The following is a 20,121-nucleotide window of genomic DNA, read 5'->3' as shown; positions in this document are numbered from 1 at the left end:
TCCCTATAATCTTCTTGAATGAGAAAATTAGTTATAGGATGGAAAGGTGAAGTTCCTATTGCCATTAGTCCTCCTCAGTAAGCACATTCTTCATTATATAAATGGCAAATTCATCATTCACATAGGATTGAAATACTTTTGACATGAAACAGAGAATTGAATTCAATTTTTCTACTATGTATAGTACTTTTCAGGGATAGTATACATGAAGCCCATTGCAGCGCTAGGCTAACATAAGTACATCATAGTCTGAAGTAGAAAAAGCTTGTGGTTTTCAGCATTGATCTGAAAAGAAAATAATTGAATGAATAATAAATGAATCTAGAATGGGTTGTCTTGCTCAGAGGAAAGTTGAGGGCCAATACTGACAATCAACACAAATTTCATGATTACAAATGGAATAAATGCTTACAAGAAATTCCTAGGAAATCCAATTTGCTGTTCATTGTTGTTGTATTTGCCATCTTCCTATTTAAGTAAGAGAGACTATTGTTTGGTCATTCCATTAACTAAAAAGTACAATTAATTTTGTGAGCCTAGATGGACAAGTTCATTATAGCAATTACAATCCTTTGAATAATTTCATAAGTACTCTAATTGAGATGCAGTAATTTATGCAGTTTTATATCTTCTTTTGATTTTTCTAACTTCATCTAATTAAATGCATTTCATATTTTATTCAGAAATGTGTAATGTGAAATCTATGCATGTATAGCTGGTTAAAAATAAACTCTAAATGCATTTCATTAATAGAGATATTCAAGGATTTATTTCACCAAATATTTTGTTTTTGTCGGTGTGCACCTTGAATTCTGGGCTTGGGCACTGTCCCTATTCTCTTCAACGCATGGGGAGAACTGCAACACTTGATCCATAGCACCACTTCCGGGTTTCCAGTGTTAATTGGAGTTCAGAATCTCACAGATATTCCGGCCCAAGCTGTCTTTGAACCGTGATCCTCAGTTCTCAGTGTCCTGAGTAGGTAGGATTACAGGCAAGAGCCAACAGCACCTGGCTTCATCAAATATTTTTATAAAAATGCCATGATAGAATTCAGCCAACTACTTATATATGCAATATTTCATTAATCACTTTGAGAATGATCGTACCCATCGCAAGTGTATATATTGATCAATTACCAGGAAAAGATTCTTCAATTCACATTTCACTATTTATGAGATGAGTGAATGTGAAATGATGAAATGGGAATAAACATTTTTATCAAAAATAACTGTCATTTATTCCTTCCCAGAATTGAAATTGAGAATAAGAGAATGAGAACGTTCAGATAAGATAATTCTAGTTTGATATATTTTGGGTGAGGAAGTTTCTTATTTTTTCCTAGTGAAGCCACATCAATCAGAGTGTTGCTAGGTCAGAAAGCAATTCCAAATCTCCTTTGTAGTAGGCAAAATATATGGGTATGTAGACCAGAAAGTTGGTTGTTAATTTATCCTATTTCTTTACTTTCAATTTTGAAAGATAATAGCATGTCATTGGAAAACAGCGTTTTCTTTACATGTTGCCAGAGGATTTGATTGTGTCCCAAACCAAACTTGGGATAGGATGTTCCAAAGATTTTGACAAAGGAAGAAATACATGCTTGGTTGAGGTGCTAGATTAGAGTGGCACTAACCTTATACATGGATTTAAAAAAAAAAAAACAGGAAGATTGACCAATGCAAGAGTGATACAGGAGTTTGTGTTCAGTGCTCGTGCATAGTTTTTCTGTGGGCTAGTCTTCTAAGAATTTGGCCCTACCACCTCTTATACTTTTTTATTTGATAATGGAGATAAGAGTCTCTGTGACTCTTAATCCCTGGCTGGTGAAAAAAAATCTCTTACACAGATCTTAAACTCTTGCATTGATAAAATATCTTACGTGAAGAACAAGTGCTAGGCTCTATAAACGTATTTTATCAAAGTTTAAAAACTTGCACGTATTTGAAAATTTGGCCTCCGTTTACTAAAATATTGAATCCTCATACATAATTGATCAATGAATACAAAGGATGATTGAAAGAATATTTGAATCATACGGAATATCGGGTCATCATATCTGTCTTCTTTTCAAAATATAAAAGCAGAACTATATGTCCTACAGCACTAAAACTTACATTGGATTAAGTTAGGAGACATTTAATTTTCTACCCACAATTCTGTCCACCTTCAAATTTTGTGAAGTTTTCCATCAAACTAAGAGGAATAATTTTGTTATCAGTACCCTTTATATAGAAAAGGAAAACATTTAATCTCTTCATATTATCAGTTTATTACCACGACAAGAAAGTTAAAAGATTCAAGCTTCCTTCCAGGTCACATAACAATACAGTGGTTGTCTTAATATATTAATTTAACATTTAAGAATACAATTAATTTACCTTTTGGCCATTAGGTAATAGTGAGTAAAAAGGAACTACCTCTAGTGTTTGGGAAATATGGCACACACAGTGTGACATAATTACCCATACAAAACATCTTGCCTATGCTCTTCTTGGAATAAAACTCTAGAAATACACTAGTTGGAATTCCACTGCCATATTTTCCAATACATGCTGCTGAGATTCCAAAAGAAATACAAAAATCTGTCCATGACTTTTCTGCCCACACCACTGTCACATCATTTGAATATATTTCCAAAAATTTACCTTAGCAACAATACTAGAAATTAATCATGAATAACAAGTTTCTACTGCCAATATTTTCTAAGGAAACATAGATTTCTGTATTTCACCATAGGTATGGCAACTTGCACTATATAATCTTGTGATTTTTATCATAGAGACACTGCATAACCTCTCAGGATCCATAGAATTCTCAAAAAATACCTCTGGAACAAGCAATATACTTGGGAATATATAAATCTTTACTATTCTTCCTTTATGATCTATATATTAACTTACAAATCCCTCTTGGGAGAATGAAGACACAAAACCTGAGACTATTACTGTGGAAAATACCTTGTGAAATAGTCCCTATTCTCATTAGATAGTTCTTTTTAGTATTATGAAAAAATGTTTATTCTAGTTAAAGAATTTCTTATTTTCGTCCACAGTTATCTTCGGAGATGATACATCCATTGAAGGTCTGCTTTCTTACATTTCAATCTAGAAAACGTCTATAATTTACTTGCTTCCTTACATCTCAATCTAGCATATCTAAACTCAGAGGATGGGAAGATAGCTCAGTAGAAGTGGGATTAACTAACTTGTATGAGGCTCTGAGTTCCATTCCTCAGCAACACATGTAAAAATTTGGAAGTGCCACTAAAGCTCAAGTGGTTCAGCATGATCTATGAGGTGGTGAGCAGAGAGAAAGCACCAGTCCCAGATTTGAGGACCGAAAAACATATACCACCACCATCACCAGAACAACAGCAACAAGTACTCCTGTCAATATGAAATAAGACCAGTTGAAATAATTTCTCTAAACAAAGATGGAAAAATTTGTACTTGTTTTCGTTGTGACAAGCAGGTAAATGTCAGCATTCCTGTTTGGAGAAAAATTTTCTTAGGAAAAGATCATTAAATATTTCAAAATTAGACATCTTAAATGTTGTGATTTTCCAATGAAAGGAAAAGCAACCATGTAGAACATATTAATCTCTAACTTTTTTTTTGTACCTAGACACACTGAATTGAAATATATTGACTTCTCTAATTCACAGGTTAGGGTAATTTATAGAAACTTATAGAAGCAACTTTGGGTTTATGGAGATTACAATATTGACATTGGATTTGTGTAATATTCAGTGGAAGTTGCTTTGTTGAAATATCTCATGCATATGAACAAAGTACGGGATATCACATTAATAAGGAGATATCACAATCATAAGGCGAGGGAAAGGTGGGTTCTCCAATTTCCCTTATTAGTATTACTGAGGAGTTGAAGCACACAATAATGCTCTGGGTAGAAAAAACAGACATGTTTTGAGACAATTTTAACAAGACCAACATGGGAGTGAAGAATTAGAAGGCCACGAATTGTCTATAAATGGAAAAAACTGACAACATCTCAGTCTTACAAAGAACTTGGACACTTAGGCACTGAAAAAAAGAGAGGATGTTATGGGAGTGTTTGATGTCTCAAGAAGTTAATCAGACACACCAAAGCAGAACCCTGTCTGAAGTATATAGAAATGATAGCCATTAGAAGGCTTCTCAGAAGCAATGATCAGGTCTTGTGTGGGAGTGATCATCATTTCTTTGATTGCACAAATAGAGCTCTTGTAACAATCATGATCTTAGGACGTTCAGCCCAACTTTTGCATCTCTCAATTAAGACAAACTGGAGGACAGTATCCAACTACCTAAATTTAAATGAAGTATATTTCATTTCAATTTTACTAAAATTCACTACATTTGATCCCTAGATGGTATTCCCTGTTACTGAACAACATGCAACTTCATCTTTATTCTCATCCTTCCTGATAACCCACTGGTGTTTTCTATTTCTTGCATTGTTTTCCAGTATTCTATGACATGCAAATGACTTTTGTTAACAACATTTTTCAATATGACCAATAGAGATAAATAAAGATACCAGGTTTGAAGGAATTAAGCACATTGGCCAGATGAAGAATACTTCGATTGCTTTTCTTCATAGTTGCTGCCTAATGATATCGACAAATATAAATAGTTCACATTGGAAAATTAGCACTCGATATGAAAGGGTGAGTCATGAAGAATCAGAAAAACAATCACTGAGTTGTATTCTAGACAGTGACCTTCAAAGATTTATGAATATTTAAAATATGTTCTAAGAAAAATTGCGCAAAATGTGCACACAGGCTGAGTGACAGAATAAGTGATTTAATGAACCTTTACTTTTGTGGAAATGACAGAGTCAAAAGGACAGGAAACTAGCTGAATATGTCTGAAAATGGATTCTTACCAATCACTTTTCTGAAAAAAGTATCGATTTGCAATAGAAAATTCATGATCTCAGCAATTATACTGACTTTCAGTGTCTTGTCCATTAGTTTGTTCCTAGAAAAAATCCTAGCACTGTGAGAAAATGTTATTTATAATTGCTCTACTCACCACATCCAACATTCTATTTTCCAGACATGAACACTTACGGAAAAATTTAAAATTGAAACCAAAGATATGTTCCTTTATTTGTGTTGGTCGCTGTCTGGAAGGTAGAAATAATCAATCTCTTTATATAGCCACATATTTCCATTTTAATATGCCATGTGACAGGTTTCTCCTTTCATTGTTTCTTTAATGCTCCTATAAACTCTACACAATCCAGCAGGTATAGAAAATGCTTAGGACTACACCTAGTTTCTTCGTGTCTCGGTTTTCATGTAAATATTAGTGTTGACTTAAACTCAAGTATTGTAATCATGTTCAAATATTTCTGCAAAATTGCACCCAATACTTTATAGAATTCAACGGGATAAATATCACTGTCTATATATGCACATCATCATAAACAAAAATGACTGTATCTGGTGGTCACATTCTGAATTCAAAGGTCTAACTTATATTCCAATTATAGTTCCCAATTTTCTTTCATACGTTAGATCTTCATAAATTTTACTTATTAACCAGTATATGTAGCAGCCTGAATGTTTACAGTGTATTATTCCTTCATGTGCAATACAGGCTAGAAATGAATTGCATTTTCAGAAAAGAGATATGCCTAAAACTGGTATGTATGAGCAATGAAAGACTTTATGGGAAACACACAATTATTGATGATTTCCCTTATTTGTAAAATCGATTAATTGGAAATCGATTGGGAAGTGCTTATGGCACATCAGTACTTTCAAAATGTGCCTTAATATAGTTCTTAGCATTTATCCTAATTGTATATTAGAAGATTGTAATTTGTCTTTGTCACAGGGTAGAAAGATCGAAAACATAATTCTAAAATTATCATGAAAAAGCATTTTTTAAAAAACTATCATTACACTGATTAAACCTATGTCAAATGTTTATGGTTCCCTTTGCTGTGTGAAAGAATTAGAAAGTTACAGAGCATTGCTTTATGCCCTTTCTTCTTCATATTTCGTGTATTTTGTTTGTTGGCAATTACCATTCATTCTTCATCCTTTCATTACTATGGGTGGAAATCTCAAAATATTGGTCATGATAACTCTCATCTGAAATTAAGCGTAACAAAGAATATTTGAAGAAGAGTTTGAACTATTAATAAATATCTTTCAATTCAAATTCATGCCTGTTTTTACACTGTAGAATTCATTACCTCAAACTGCTATCAATCAGTCAAGCAATATTTGTGTCCTTTTATAGTCAATTGGTTTTGAATCAAACATATTTAAGTGAAATTTCATGTCTTCAATATTATTCATCCAACATACAGGAAAGAAATGATATAAAAATATATGAAAATATATCAAAATGAGTGACTTAGTATCTTCAAGAAAATTGCATGATGGTTGTATTTGGGCAGGTAGTAAATTTATATGCAGTAACTACACCTCAGCAGGATCTACTGAACATGTTTCTTGAGGCAAGTTTTAACCCTTCAAGTATAACTCAAGTAGGAAATTATAAAAACATGTCCCTCTCTACTCTAAGTTTTATGTGATTGCTCCTTTTTAGTAAATGATCAAAAAAAACCTGACAATTGTGTACAAATGTCTGATAACTCTGTATATGATAGAGATAATTTTATCATATAATAACAATTTTTCAATTGAAAATTATTTGCTGCCTTAAGTACTAAAATGATAGCAGGTTGTAAGAGTCGATATACAGACTATGGCATTGGACATTAGCCAGTGATACTTCCTAAATGCTAAATCAAACACACTGTGTTTTTTCTTGTGTGAAGACTGAAGTTGCATTGATTCATGGAGAAAAGTGATCAGCAATTAAACTGAAATAAAATTTTAATGTTTACCACATGTTAATTGATATCTACAATGACTTATTAGTGTCAGAAAAAATTCTTGTCAAATACAATCTGGTTTGAAAAGTGGGGAGAAAAATCATGAAATTACAGGTCTGGAGGAAGATGGTGGATGATCACCTGAGGATTAACAAGCTCTCGCATAGAAAGTAGGTTAAGGTTTCTAGTGAAATGTCCAAGTCTACAGAGTCACACCAAGTGTACCATCGTAGTACACAGACTATGTCCAGAAATGAAATATCCAAGTGCTCATATCCAGATTCGAGTAGTTGCAGTGCAATGGTGGTGGTAGCTCCAGGCACTGCCAACATATCAATAGAGAGAGCCCAGGAAAAAGGTGCCACAAGTGACCTAGGAATGGACTCTACTCATTGTCATAAAGAACCAACAAGAAGTGAAAATCTTTCAATCTACTGACCTCAGACAGTAGCCAATTGAGGAAAACTCTGAAACCAAGGGAAAGATGTGTGTACCGCCACAACTTCCTAACACCTCACAGAGTAGTGGTGGGAAAATAGACCTGCATGCATCAATGCAGAAGATCTCAATCTTTGATACTGACAAAGATCTGACCAGAATAGCCAGCACATAACTCAGCTTTTGGAAGAATACAATAGGATCCATTCAACAGGTCAAAGTAACTTCAATACATGGCTCAGCTTGCCCCAGGCAGAGGGAAATCAGCCCATGGAATAGTGACTTTCTTTACTGGGTAAACAAAGTCAGAGGATGCTACTTTGCCTTGCAGCATAGGCAACAGACTCAGTAGCAGAAGGCATACAAGAATGGTAATTGAAACTCAGGAAACAAAAATCCTGAGAATGGCTCCATCCTGGGCTGTGTGAGTGTTTCAGGAGCTAGATCCTCACGGAAAAGCTACTGATTGTTGAAAGGTCTCAACCCTACCCACAACTTAGCCCCACCAGAGCAACTCCAAAATAGAGGAAACAGGAATCTCCCTTGTTGTGATGATCAAAGCACAATTACCTCCCATTGAACTACACTCGAAGGAGGGTCATGAAGACTCTGAGAAGGCAGAGCTTCTTTGTGTACGCTCAAAGTGATTTAAGAAACCATTAGACTTTCAAACAGAACAGGAAATCAGAGACTCCACCAAGAGACTTGTTACAAACACAGGGTACACACATTTTACCACAAAACACTGAAAAAATCCAGTAACTCCATTCTACTTAATTAAAAAATATATTGTTTTCTTTTTTTCTTTTCATCATTTTTATTTTAAGTGGGTGTTCCAAAAATTATTTCTATATTTTTCTCTTTTGGTCTTTTTTTTTTACAGCACTTAGTTGCTTTTGTATTCATCCACAAGTATATATGCAACTTCTATTATTAGATCTTACCTTTATTGTGTTCATCCTTACTTCAGATATAAATCTCTCAATTCACAAACTCTGATTTAACTTCTTTCATTGTACTATTATTATTTTATACTTATATAATTTTTAGCTGTCTCATGTTTATTTTTTTATTTTTCGTTTCCTTTTTTTCTTTTACTCTTCCTTTCCTTATATGCTTTCTGCTCTCTGAATTACTCACTCCTTTTCCCTCCCACATTCCTCTAATCTTACTTTCTCACCACAATTCTCCCTACACCTATTAATTTCTGATCTGCTGACTCCTTCTTTGGCTTGCTTCTTGACTTAGATAATTTATTCAGGTTTGGTTGTTTGCTTGCTTGCTTTTTGTTGAAATAGATTGTATGTGTTGAACTAGATAATATGTGTACTTACATTAACTGCATCAAAAAATCTGGGCAACTACAGGTCTATGGTTGATACTTGCCTTAAAATAGTGTACTAGCACAGAATTGATTTCCTTTTCATACCCAAAGTTGAAGAACGAGTCAGAGGAACACAAGAAAAATATCATCCAGGAACTCAACTCCCCTCATGATAATCAGCAACAGAAGTGTAAATGAGTAATCCAGACAAAAGTTCCAAAAATGCTCTACAAACCCTACAGGTAAACACGCTGAATGAAAGGAATGAGAGCTTGGACAGGGTCTGAGCATAATGGGCTTACCCAAAGATTATTACAGGAATTATGGGAGTGTGATGTCTACTTAAATATTAATAAATGAATTTCAGATAAATACAGGAATTGCATGAGAAGCATGAGAATAAGCAAAGATTAATAGAGGCATTCCTGGAATCCACAACCAGAAGGGAAGGGAAATCCATAGAGGCCACAAAGGGAATGCTGAATGATGTCCAATAGAAGGAAAGGAAGCCCAATGAAACTATAAGAACTGAACTAAGGAATTGGGGAATGAACACTAAAACTCAAATCAAGGAATAAAAAAAGCTTAAACAATGCTCCAGCAAAGAAATCAAATGACAGAATCTGAACGTTTACAAGGAAAGAAAATTAAAAATAAATAAATAAAAAGAAAAAGCTTTTAAGTAGGTTAGCTAATGCAAAAGACCGGATTTCTGGGATTGAAAGAGCCTAGCCATTAAAAGAAACGACAACTATTCAAGACAAATCCAAGAAAAGTGATAGATCTATTTCATATTGAGAAGACAGCATCAAAAGGACTTATTTATGGCTTATGTGTGTAAACAAATGTTTATAAACAGAAGTGAAAGGTCTAGGAAGTTTATTTAACGGGACTTTTACAGTGAACTTCCCAAATTTGCTAATAGATAGGACCATTATAATACAATAAGCTTTTAGAACCACAAATAGAGACTGGTCCAGAACAGGACATCCTGATATCACATTTTAATATGCACAAGATCAAAAGAGACCCAGGAAAAGATCCTTAAAGCTGTTGCAGAATAAAGATCAATCACTATAAAAGGAAAACAATCAGAATAACTTCAGATTTCTAGCCATAGTTAATTAAAGCAGAAGAGTGTGGAATGATATATACAACGTCCTACAAAAAAAACAACTATGAACCAGGAATACTGGATCCAACTAAGTCTCCTTCAAAGAAAAGGTCAAATAAACTATCTTTCACTGCAAAGAAACATTCAAACAATTTATCTCTACCAACCCAGCCCTACAAACGACACTTGAAATATCCCACATCTAGAAATCCAATAAGAACATGATAAAGGCAATGAAATAGCTTCGAAAGAGAGAATCTAAAAATCATAAGAAGACGCCAGTTGGCACAGGTCAGAAGACAATGAATAACATGACAGGAACAACCAAAAACTTCCCAGTTCTAATTCTCAATATTAGTGGACTGAACTGTCCAAGTAAGCAACATTGATTGTCTAGTTAGATCAAAAAAACAAGATGCTTCTATCTGCTGGCTTCAAGAGACACTCTCTTCCACAAAAACAAACGTACTCAGAAAGTAAAAGACTGGAATGAAAAGGACAGAGTTGCAATATGAAATAGCAGATAAAATAGATTTCAAATTAAATAAGCAAGAAGTGACAAAGAATTAATAAATCAACCCTTCAGAGGGATACTACAATTTTTAATATCTCTTCACCAAAAAAACAGAGCACCCAAATTCATCTGAGAAACTCTACTTTCCCTCAAGTCTCAAAGACATTATTTCCTGAAGAATTTAACACATCACAATCCCTACTGGGTAGATCATCTCAGCAAAAAGTCAACTGAGAAACCTCATAGCTACACAACTGCATAGATCAAATAGACAATACACATCTACCACATAATTCACCCAGCAGCACCAGAATACACATTCTTCTCAGCAGCACATGGAACATGCTCAATAATAGCCCAAATTTTAGGTCACAAAGCAACTTTGTTCAAATTCAGAAACATTGAATTTATGCCCTGCATTCTCTCAGACCACAAGGGAACAAAATTAGAATTCAACACCAAATACCTCCAAAGAAAATGCTGTAACATATGGAAGCAGAACAACACAATCTTGAACCACAAGTGGGTCATGGTAGAGATAAGAAAGGAAATTCAAATATTCAGAATATTTAACAAAAATGAACACAAAAATCATAAGGTCCTCTGGGATACATCAAAGGCATTAGTCAGAAGCAAGTTTATAGCTGTGTGTTTCTACATCAACAAACTGGAGAGACCTGAAATCAACAATTTAATGAAGCACTTAAAGCATTTAGAAAAAGAGCAACAAGCTAAACCCCAATCCACTAGATAAAAAGAAATTATTAAAATTTAATTAGAATTAAATGAATTCAAGTCCAAAAATACCCTAGAAAGAATCAAAACAGCAAAGAATTGGCTCTTTGAAAAAATTAACAAAATTGAGACCCTTAGCAAATCTTATCAGAAACAGAAGAGAATACAGTCATATAAACAAATTCAGAGATGAAAATGGAAACATCAACACCTAAAGACCCAAGACTCAGAATATTATAAGGAAATACATCTTATAACTTTATGCTAATAAGTTTGGGAATCTGGAAGAAATGAACACATTGGTACTTAATATTTACCTGACACAACTCAACAAGTTCATTTAAACCAACATAATTGACTCATAACAAGAATTGGAAAAGAAAGCGAAATAACAGTCCCCCCACCCAAGGAAAGCACTGGACCAGATGAATTTACAATGCCTTCAAAATATAACTCACATGAATACTCCAACTGTGTAATGAAATTGAAATTGAAAGTTCAGTGCCAAACACTATGAAACCATCAAAACCCTCATCTCCAAACCAGGCACAGACTCCTCAAAGAAAGAGAAATATAGAACCATTACTTTGATTTCTATCGGTGACAAATTCCTCAACAAAATTTTGGACAATCGGCTTCTACAATTCACCAAAGAATGATACACCACTATCAACAGGATTAATATTAGGGATCCAAAGCTGGTTCAATATATGCAAAATAATTAATGTAATATATCACAATAACAAGAGAAAAGATAAGAATAAATGGATTATGTCAATGGATGCAGAAAAGCATTTGGCACAGTCCAACACTTCTTTATGATGAAAGTTCTGGAAAAAGTAGGAATTCATTGAACATTCCTCAATACAATAAAACCTGTGTATGATTACCTACAGCGATGATTATACTTAATAACAAAAAGATAGTCAGTTCCTGTACACTCAGAAATGAGACAAGGATGTCCTACACTTCTCTTTAATTACAAGGCATAGAAAGATGCAAATATAAAAGGGATCTATGCAGGGAAAAATGAGGAAACACTCTCATTCTTTCCAGATGACATGAACTTGTATTTAAAGAATTCTCAAGTATCTACTCACAAATTACTTGACCAGATCAGAAATTTTGGCAAATTAGCAGGATATAAAATTAACCCTCAAAATCAATAACCTTTCCATATGCAAACAATGAGAAGAGTTCAGCTGAAATCAGGGTAAAAAATCTCCATTTGTGTAGCCCCATAAAAATAAGGTACCTAGGTGCTGAGTTAAATGAAGAAGTGAAGTACCTTTATGATGAAAATTTAAAAACTGAAAAAGGAAATTAAACAGAAGTAAGAAAGTGGAAAAAAGCCTCCCATACCCAGGATTGGGAAGGTTAATGTGAAATGACAATACTCTCAAAGGCTAGCTGCAAGTTAAATGCAATACTGGTCAATGTTACAACTTCACTTCATTCTTCAATGAAATAGAAGAAGCAACCCAAAAATTCATAAATAATAAAAGACTCTTATAACAAAAACACTCCTTAAAAGAAACAACAGTGCTATAGGAATAATAACACTAAATTTCAAACTTTACCACAATTCCATATTAATGAAAATAGCGTGGTACCGACACAAGAACCAACCTCAGGCTAATACAATAGACCTAAAGACTCAGAAATGAACTCACAGATCTTTTGCCAACTAAATTTCCCTAAAGAAGAAAAAAAAATAGAATGGAAGAAAGACAGTCTCTTCTGTAAATGGTGCTGACAATGTTGATTAAAGACCTGTAGAAAACTAAAGATAGATACCCATATATCACCTTGCAATAGAAAAAACTTCAAATGGTCAAAAACCTCGAAGTCAAAGCAAACACTCTGAAAACATTGGAGTAAGAACTAGGAGAAACTCTAGGGCTCTTTGGCACAGGAGGAAATGTTTTTTAATAAAAACCCAGTAACTCAAAACCTCAAAGGAAGTTTGGACATGAACCTTCAGAGCTTCTGCAACGCCAAGGACATAGAAAGACCAATAGAAAGTCCACTAACTGGAAGATCTTCACTAGCTATACAATGGTCAGGGGTCTCAAAGCCAGGCGTCGGTGACTCAGCCTTTAATCCTAGCTTCGTAGGAGGCTGTGATTTTAGGATCACAGCTCAAAGCCAGCCTGGACAGGAAAGTCTGTGAGCTTCTCATCTCAAAAACAGTATAAAAATCGGCAGTGGCCCTGAGCTGAAAAGCGCATAGATAGAGTCCAAGCCCAGAGATTAAGCCTGTTGACGACAAATTAAAAAATACAGAAATAAATGAAATATATTAGAATTCAAAAAAATTAAAACCCCAATAGAAGATCCTCAAAGAAACAACTGCCCACTAAATAAGTGGAGTAAAGTCTGAAAGAGAAGAATTTCGTAAACAGAATAAGAATATCCAATAGACAGAGGAATAAATGCTCAACTTCTCTAACTCTAAAAGAAATACAAATCAAGACAAAATTAAGAATCCACCTCATCCTACATAGACCTTCTATAACCAAGAAATCTATGGAACCTCCCTCAATACAGTAAAGGCTGTGTATGAAAAAACTACAGCCAGCATTATACTCAATGGTGAAAAATTACAGCCATTCTCTCAGTAATGAGACCCTCGACACTGCCTTCAATGTAGTATTAAAATGCCTAGCTACAGCAATAACACAATATACAAACATAAAGGGGATCCAAATAGGAAAAGCAGAATTAAAATTCGCCCTCTTTGCAGATGACATGATCTTGTATTTAAAGAATCCCATGGACTCAGCTCCCAAATTACGCAAGGCGATTCAAAACGTTGGCAAAGTAGCAAGGTATAAAATTAACCCTCAAAAATCAATGGCTTTTCTGTATGCCGACAATGAGAAAAGAGTGGTTGAAATTAGGAAAGCAACTCCATTAGTAATAGCATCACAAAAAATAAAATACCTAGGAATTAACTTAACAAAAGAAGTGAAGGACCTCTATGATGAAAACTTTAAAACCCTGAAAAAAGAAATCAAAACAGAACTTAGAAAGTGGAGAATACTCCCATGCTTCTGGATTGGAAAGATTAACATCATGTAATTATAACTCTTCTGTAAGTTATTCTCAAGAAAAATAATCTAATAACAACAGGTACGGGAGGGGATGTGGCCAAAAGAGAATCCTACTGCATTATTGTTTTGAGTAAGCTTGTACAACCACTTAGGAAAACATTATTGAGATTTCTCAAAAGATTAAACATAGAGTTCTCCTATGACCCTGCAATCACACTTTTGGGCATTTAACCAAATGCGCACAATCAATGATGTACTAAAACTTACAAAATTATGTTATCACAGTACTATTTACCATACCTAAGATATGGAACCAACCTATATTCCCCTAGGTAAAAGAATTGATCAAGCAAATGTGAGATATATATATATATATATATATATATATATATATATATATATATATATATAATGTTACACACACACACACACACACACACACTCACAATGTATTTCTGCCTCCATTAGAAGGAATGGCAATGCTCCATTTCTTAGAAAATGGAAATTCCTGGGAAAAATTATATTAAATTTAGTAAGCCAGGAACAAAGAAACATAGGTCCCATGGAGTCCTTTGTTTTCAATAGCCAGTATGTCTAGGACATGCAAAAAATCTCAAAAGCTAAGTACATATGACAATATAGGATGATATTAAGTAATGAACCCCAAAAGAGAGAAAAAGGGCTTATATTTTTCTTACTATTTTCTAATAGATTTATAATATACTATGTGACTTTTTGTGTCTTCTGTATATTCTTCCCCTGGTGTATAAGTCCAGGTTTCAATGAATTTGATGGAGGTGCCCTGCATATATACATATATATATATATATATACATATATATATGTATATATATATATATGTATATATATAATTTGGGGAGCAGAAAGCATATATTAAATTGCTTCAATAATGATACATATTGATCCATTGTAACAATGAGATGTACAATACACTATGTTGAAAGGGACTTTCCAACTTCAGGGAGAAGGAAGGAGTCGTGCAAGTGGTGGGGGGAAGGAATTGTCAGGGAAAAACAAAGGAGGAGGTATGAACGATCAATAGGAACTATACTTATTACCTTGCTCATGTAACTGTAACCTCTCTGTACAGATTTTTTTATAATATATATAATTGAAAGAGGGATTTGTACTTGGCTAATCATACTCAGCAACTCTATTTGTACATCAGATTTTTTTATATAGTGTGTTGTGTGTGATGGGTTACCTTGCCACTAGCTGAAAGAGGCTGTGGCAGGAGACTTGCAAGTTCAGAGACAGACTGGAGTATATCAAAAGTTAGAAGGAGGGAAGGAAGAAGGAAGAAAGGAAGGAAGGAAGGAAGGAAGGAAGGAAGGAAGGAAGGAAGGAAGGAAGGAAGGAAGGAAGGAAGGAAGGAAGGGAGGGAGGGAGGGAGGGAGGGAGAGAGGGAGAGAGGGAGGGAGGGAGGGAGGGAGGAAGGAAGGAAGGAAGGAAGGAAGGAAGGAAGGAAGGAAGGGAGGAAGGGAGGAAGTGAAGGAGACAGGGAGGGAGGGAGGGAGGGAGGAAAGAAAGGAGGAGGAAGGGAGGAAGGAAGGAAGGAAGGACGGATGCAATTAAGGGAGGAATTAGGTAGGAAGAAAGAAAAGAAGCAAGGAGATCCCGATCCAGATGATGATGGCTTACAAACATATGTTATGTGAAAGTTAAAATAACAACAACAAATATTAAGAAATGAGGCATAGTGGTGATTCCTATAATCTTAGCTTTTGGGAATTAGGCAGGAGAATACTGGGTTTAAGTGAATCTGGGCTACTGGAAAATTTCAAGATGAACATGGCATATGAAATGAAGCGATTGTTACCCCAAAGTTACAACTGAATATCCCTCACTGTTACCTATAATCCAAGTTCCTTTGAAGTCATAGAATAGAAAAATCAAAGTTCAATGCCTTTTCACACAGAAATGTCCTTGAAACACTGTCTTGACCAAGGGAAACTGGAAGTGATGACCTGTGCCTGTCATCCCAGCCACAGAAGGATGCCCATAAAATATAAAATTGTAGTCTCTAGGGGTGTGATTGGATAGCAAACAGAATCTCCTCAAAAATAAGTAGGAAAGTATAGAGTGAGATCTACCTCAAAAACAACCAGTGGAAAAAGAAGCTGAAGACGTGACTAAACACATACCTATTAAGGGAAAGTTGTAGAGCACTTGTCAAGTAAATGGGGGGATCTAAATTCACATATAGAAGCATCAAAAGAAAACAAAAGAAAGCTGACACAGGCTGCAGAATATTTTATAAAATTGATGAATTTCTCAATGGAGTAGAATTTTTTGTATTGCTAGTTCCAATGGAGTTTTGAACAATCATGTTTTAAAATGTTCAACAGACGTTTCCTCTTCATGTAGGTCCTTCAATACGAGTAAGTACTTGAAAATAAATCTTTCATACCTACTTGAGTCACTTTACTCAACAATCACCTCTTACAGAATGATTCTGTCACAACCCTGTACAGCAGTGTGTTCATGTCTAAAAATTTTCTTAAAAGTGCTCACTCAATTGTCATTGTGCATCTTGTGCATGGAGCATATAGATCTCTATAACAGTTCTGTAAGATACCAAATTTTCTAATGATGTATTTAGTATTAACATTTATATGTAAAGTGAAAGAGATAATCATATAGTCGCTGGTAAATCTAAACCAGTGCAGATGATCTTTACTGTACAGCAAAGCATACATATATTGCAGTAATTTTATTGAAGATTTGTTACCCTTAATTAAAATTCCTATGAACGATGAATTAACTTATTGTGAAACTTTTTGAAACTTTTGATTTTTGCTGTGAAGCAATTACAAAAAATGATTTTCTGGCTCCCTGCAAATGAGAAGCATGCCCTTTCAAAAACTTGTTCAGATTGAATGGGAGGGAAAAATAAAACTTTTCTGATTTTAATCATCACATTTATTTACTTAAACTCAGTTTTGGAAATGAGAAATGGCCTAGAGGTTTTTATGCCAAAGATTATGACAAAATCCTATTTATATATTTCCTAAGCAAAGGACCTTAACATACAACTTGTAATGTGGAAATAACGAACAAGGATATTCAGGATTGATCTAGATATCAGAATTTAAAAGATAGCCTTGGCTAATTAGCCTAAAACTCTTTTGGTCTCAGTTTGTTTTGTATATCCAACAAGGAGCTAGTGGCACCAGTAGTACTCAAAGAATTACTCATAGATATTATCATTCTCATCTGTTTCAAAGGGAATTGTTATGGAATATGTACCAATAGTCATCCCATCTTTTGTAGGATTTAGGTCTTTTATTTTTATTTTAATTTTATTGTCACGGTGTTGTAGAGAGGGTGTATAGCTACATAAGAAAGCTAATGAGCACAATTCTTGGTGAACATGTTACCCCTTTCCTCATTTATGACTCTCTTTCCAATCATAATCCCCTCTCCAAGTTTTACAGGTTATATCCAGCATATTTTCGTGATAGTGTTTCTAATACATATGTTTCTCCATTGTCATTTCTTACCATTTTCTTGTTATGTGAATCATTGCAGAAGTTCTATAGTTTCAGTCTAATTTTTCAAATTTAATGTCATGGCAAATGCATAATCTCCACAATTTTTATAACAATTTCAGAAATACATCTCACTTATTAACCCATGTGTCCCGACCCGCAGGACTTCAACCAGGGCAATGAACCTAAGCGAGAAGGAATGAAGGGACAAGAGACACGAAGAAGGACACCAAACAAGGATTCTGATCAAGCTGCCAAATTTTATTTTTCACACAGGGGTATTTATATGCTTAGAATAAGGAAGCTTTTTCATTGGGCTAGCAGCTGCAGGATGCTTGCTTAGGGCAATGTGAAAAGGTGGTCAATAGCAGCTACCTGGTCTTTGTTTGGGGCAGGATGCAAAGACCAGATTCTGTAAATAGCCTTGAGAGATGTTCCAGCGAGATAGCCAAGCTTATCATGCAGAGAGACTCCCTGCAGGGCTCTCAACATCTCCCCCTTTCTTATTTAGAAAATTGACCATCAATTGTTGGTGCTCTTTTTGAGGGGGTGACAGAGGCTCTGTTCCTCTAAGGGCCCAGGGTTTTTCTCCACTCCGAGCGAGCGTCCTCACTCGGGGAGGGGAATTTTACAGACCTTGGCATGTTTTTTGAGGAGACGGCTTGTGGGTATGCATGCCAATCATCATGCACCAGAGGTTGCCACTCAGGGATCTTGGGTTTTGGGATCTCGCGGATCCATCCCCCTGCAGTCTTACCTGCACCCTTGATTAGAGCATTTTTTCTTCCTCCCATAGGTGTATCCTCCCCCAAGCGGAGGGGCCTATAGGAGGAGGGGCGAACCTATCCCTTATGGCAATAGGTCTTGCCCGTTGAATGGTCAGGAGTTATGAATAAGGAGGGTTTTCTAAATAAGAAAAAAAGGAGGGCTGTTTCCCACTGGAACAAGCTCATGGCAAAACACTAATTCCTAGATCTCAATGCTGCAGTCTGCCATATCAAGGCAATGGTGATGAACCTGTATGGGCTTAGAAACCAAGAGATTAATCTGTTATTTAATAAATTTAAACAGGATGGTCCATGTCTGGAGTTCTAGCTGCATCTGCAAGAGAAAAGGCATCATCCTCGGGGGAAGGCTTCCCCTGGGTTGTGGTAAGCCATTCACCTGTTTTATCAAGCGTTCAGGCAGCCACCTTGGGGCCGCTTGTTCTTGATCTAAAATACAGGCTGAACCTCGCCCCCAGATAAGAACAGGATCTGGGCCCTTCCATTTGCCTGTAAGGGGGTCTCGCCACATGACAGACGGGCGGGCAGAACTGGAAGATGGGTGCCAATGCCTGTCAGCCGAGTGGCCTTCATTGTCCAGAGTTAGAAAATTAAGGGCGAACAATGTATGACTAAGGCGATCCCTAGGAGTGGAAAATGAAAAGGCAGAGGCTTTGAGGCGAGTAAGCCAGGTTTTTAGGGTGTGGTGGGCTCATTCTACAATGCCCTGACCTTGGGGGTTATAGGGAATCCCAGTAGTATGACAAATCTGAAAAATAGCACAAAACTGTTTAAACTTGGCACTGGTATAGGCTGGGCCATTGTCTGTCTTTATGTGGGCTGGTTTTCCCATTACAGAAAAGGCTACAACAAGGTGAGAGAGAACATCTTTGGCAGTTTCTCCTGAGTGTGGTGAAGCAAAAACAAACCCGCTAAATGTGTCTATGGAGACATGTATATATCTTGTTTTTCCAAATTCAGGAAAATGGGTAACATCCATTTGCCAGATTTGATTGGGTAGCAGTCCACGGGGGTTAACACCCAGATGTTGTACAGGAAGGGAGACAACACAGGCAGGGCATGCCTTTACTGTCTCCCATGCTTGTTGTCTAGTAATTTTACAAAGCAATCGAAGGCTCTGGGAGTTTAGATGGTGGAGATTATGTAATTCTGTAGCCTTTTGGACAGACCCAACAAAAACCGGAAAAATGGAACGAGTGGCCGCATCAGCTTGAGCGTTACCCTGTGTAAGAGGGCCAGGGAGATCAGAATGTGCCCTAATGTGTCCCAGAAAAAATGGATGTCTCCTGGCCTGAATTAGCTGTTGAAGCTGAGTAAATAAAAATGCCGCATTGGAAGAAGTTTTAATAGCGGGTGAAATTTCTAGCAAGGGAACAGAATGAGCAATGTAAGCACTATCTGTATAAATATTAATAGGCTTATCAAAAAACGTCATAAAAACCTGTGTTATAGCAAATAACTCCACAAGCTGGGCTGATTGGTAAGGGGCATCAAAGGTGGTGGTATGGTTGTTAACAACAAAGGCTGCACGGCCATTGCTTGAGCCATCTGTAAAGACAGTGAGGGCTTGAGGAATGGGAGCCTTTTGAGTAACCTTGGGAAAAACAAATGGATGTAGCTGGGTGAAGTGTAAAAGGGGATCATTGGGGAGATGATTGTCAATTAGTCCTAAAAATCCTGACAGGCGATGCCCCATTCATCCCCAGTCTGGAGTAAAAATTGAGTCTGGTCTTTGGTGTATGGAATTAAAATGGTATCAGGGTCCTTGCCGAAATATTG

This window comes from Dipodomys spectabilis, unplaced genomic scaffold (genome assembly GCF_019054845.1).
Source record: "Dipodomys spectabilis isolate Male_0828 unplaced genomic scaffold, ASM1905484v1 ptg000164l, whole genome shotgun sequence".
In the NCBI taxonomy this organism is placed as follows: domain Eukaryota; kingdom Metazoa; phylum Chordata; class Mammalia; order Rodentia; family Heteromyidae; genus Dipodomys; species Dipodomys spectabilis.
This window is presented reverse-complemented; position numbering follows the sequence as displayed.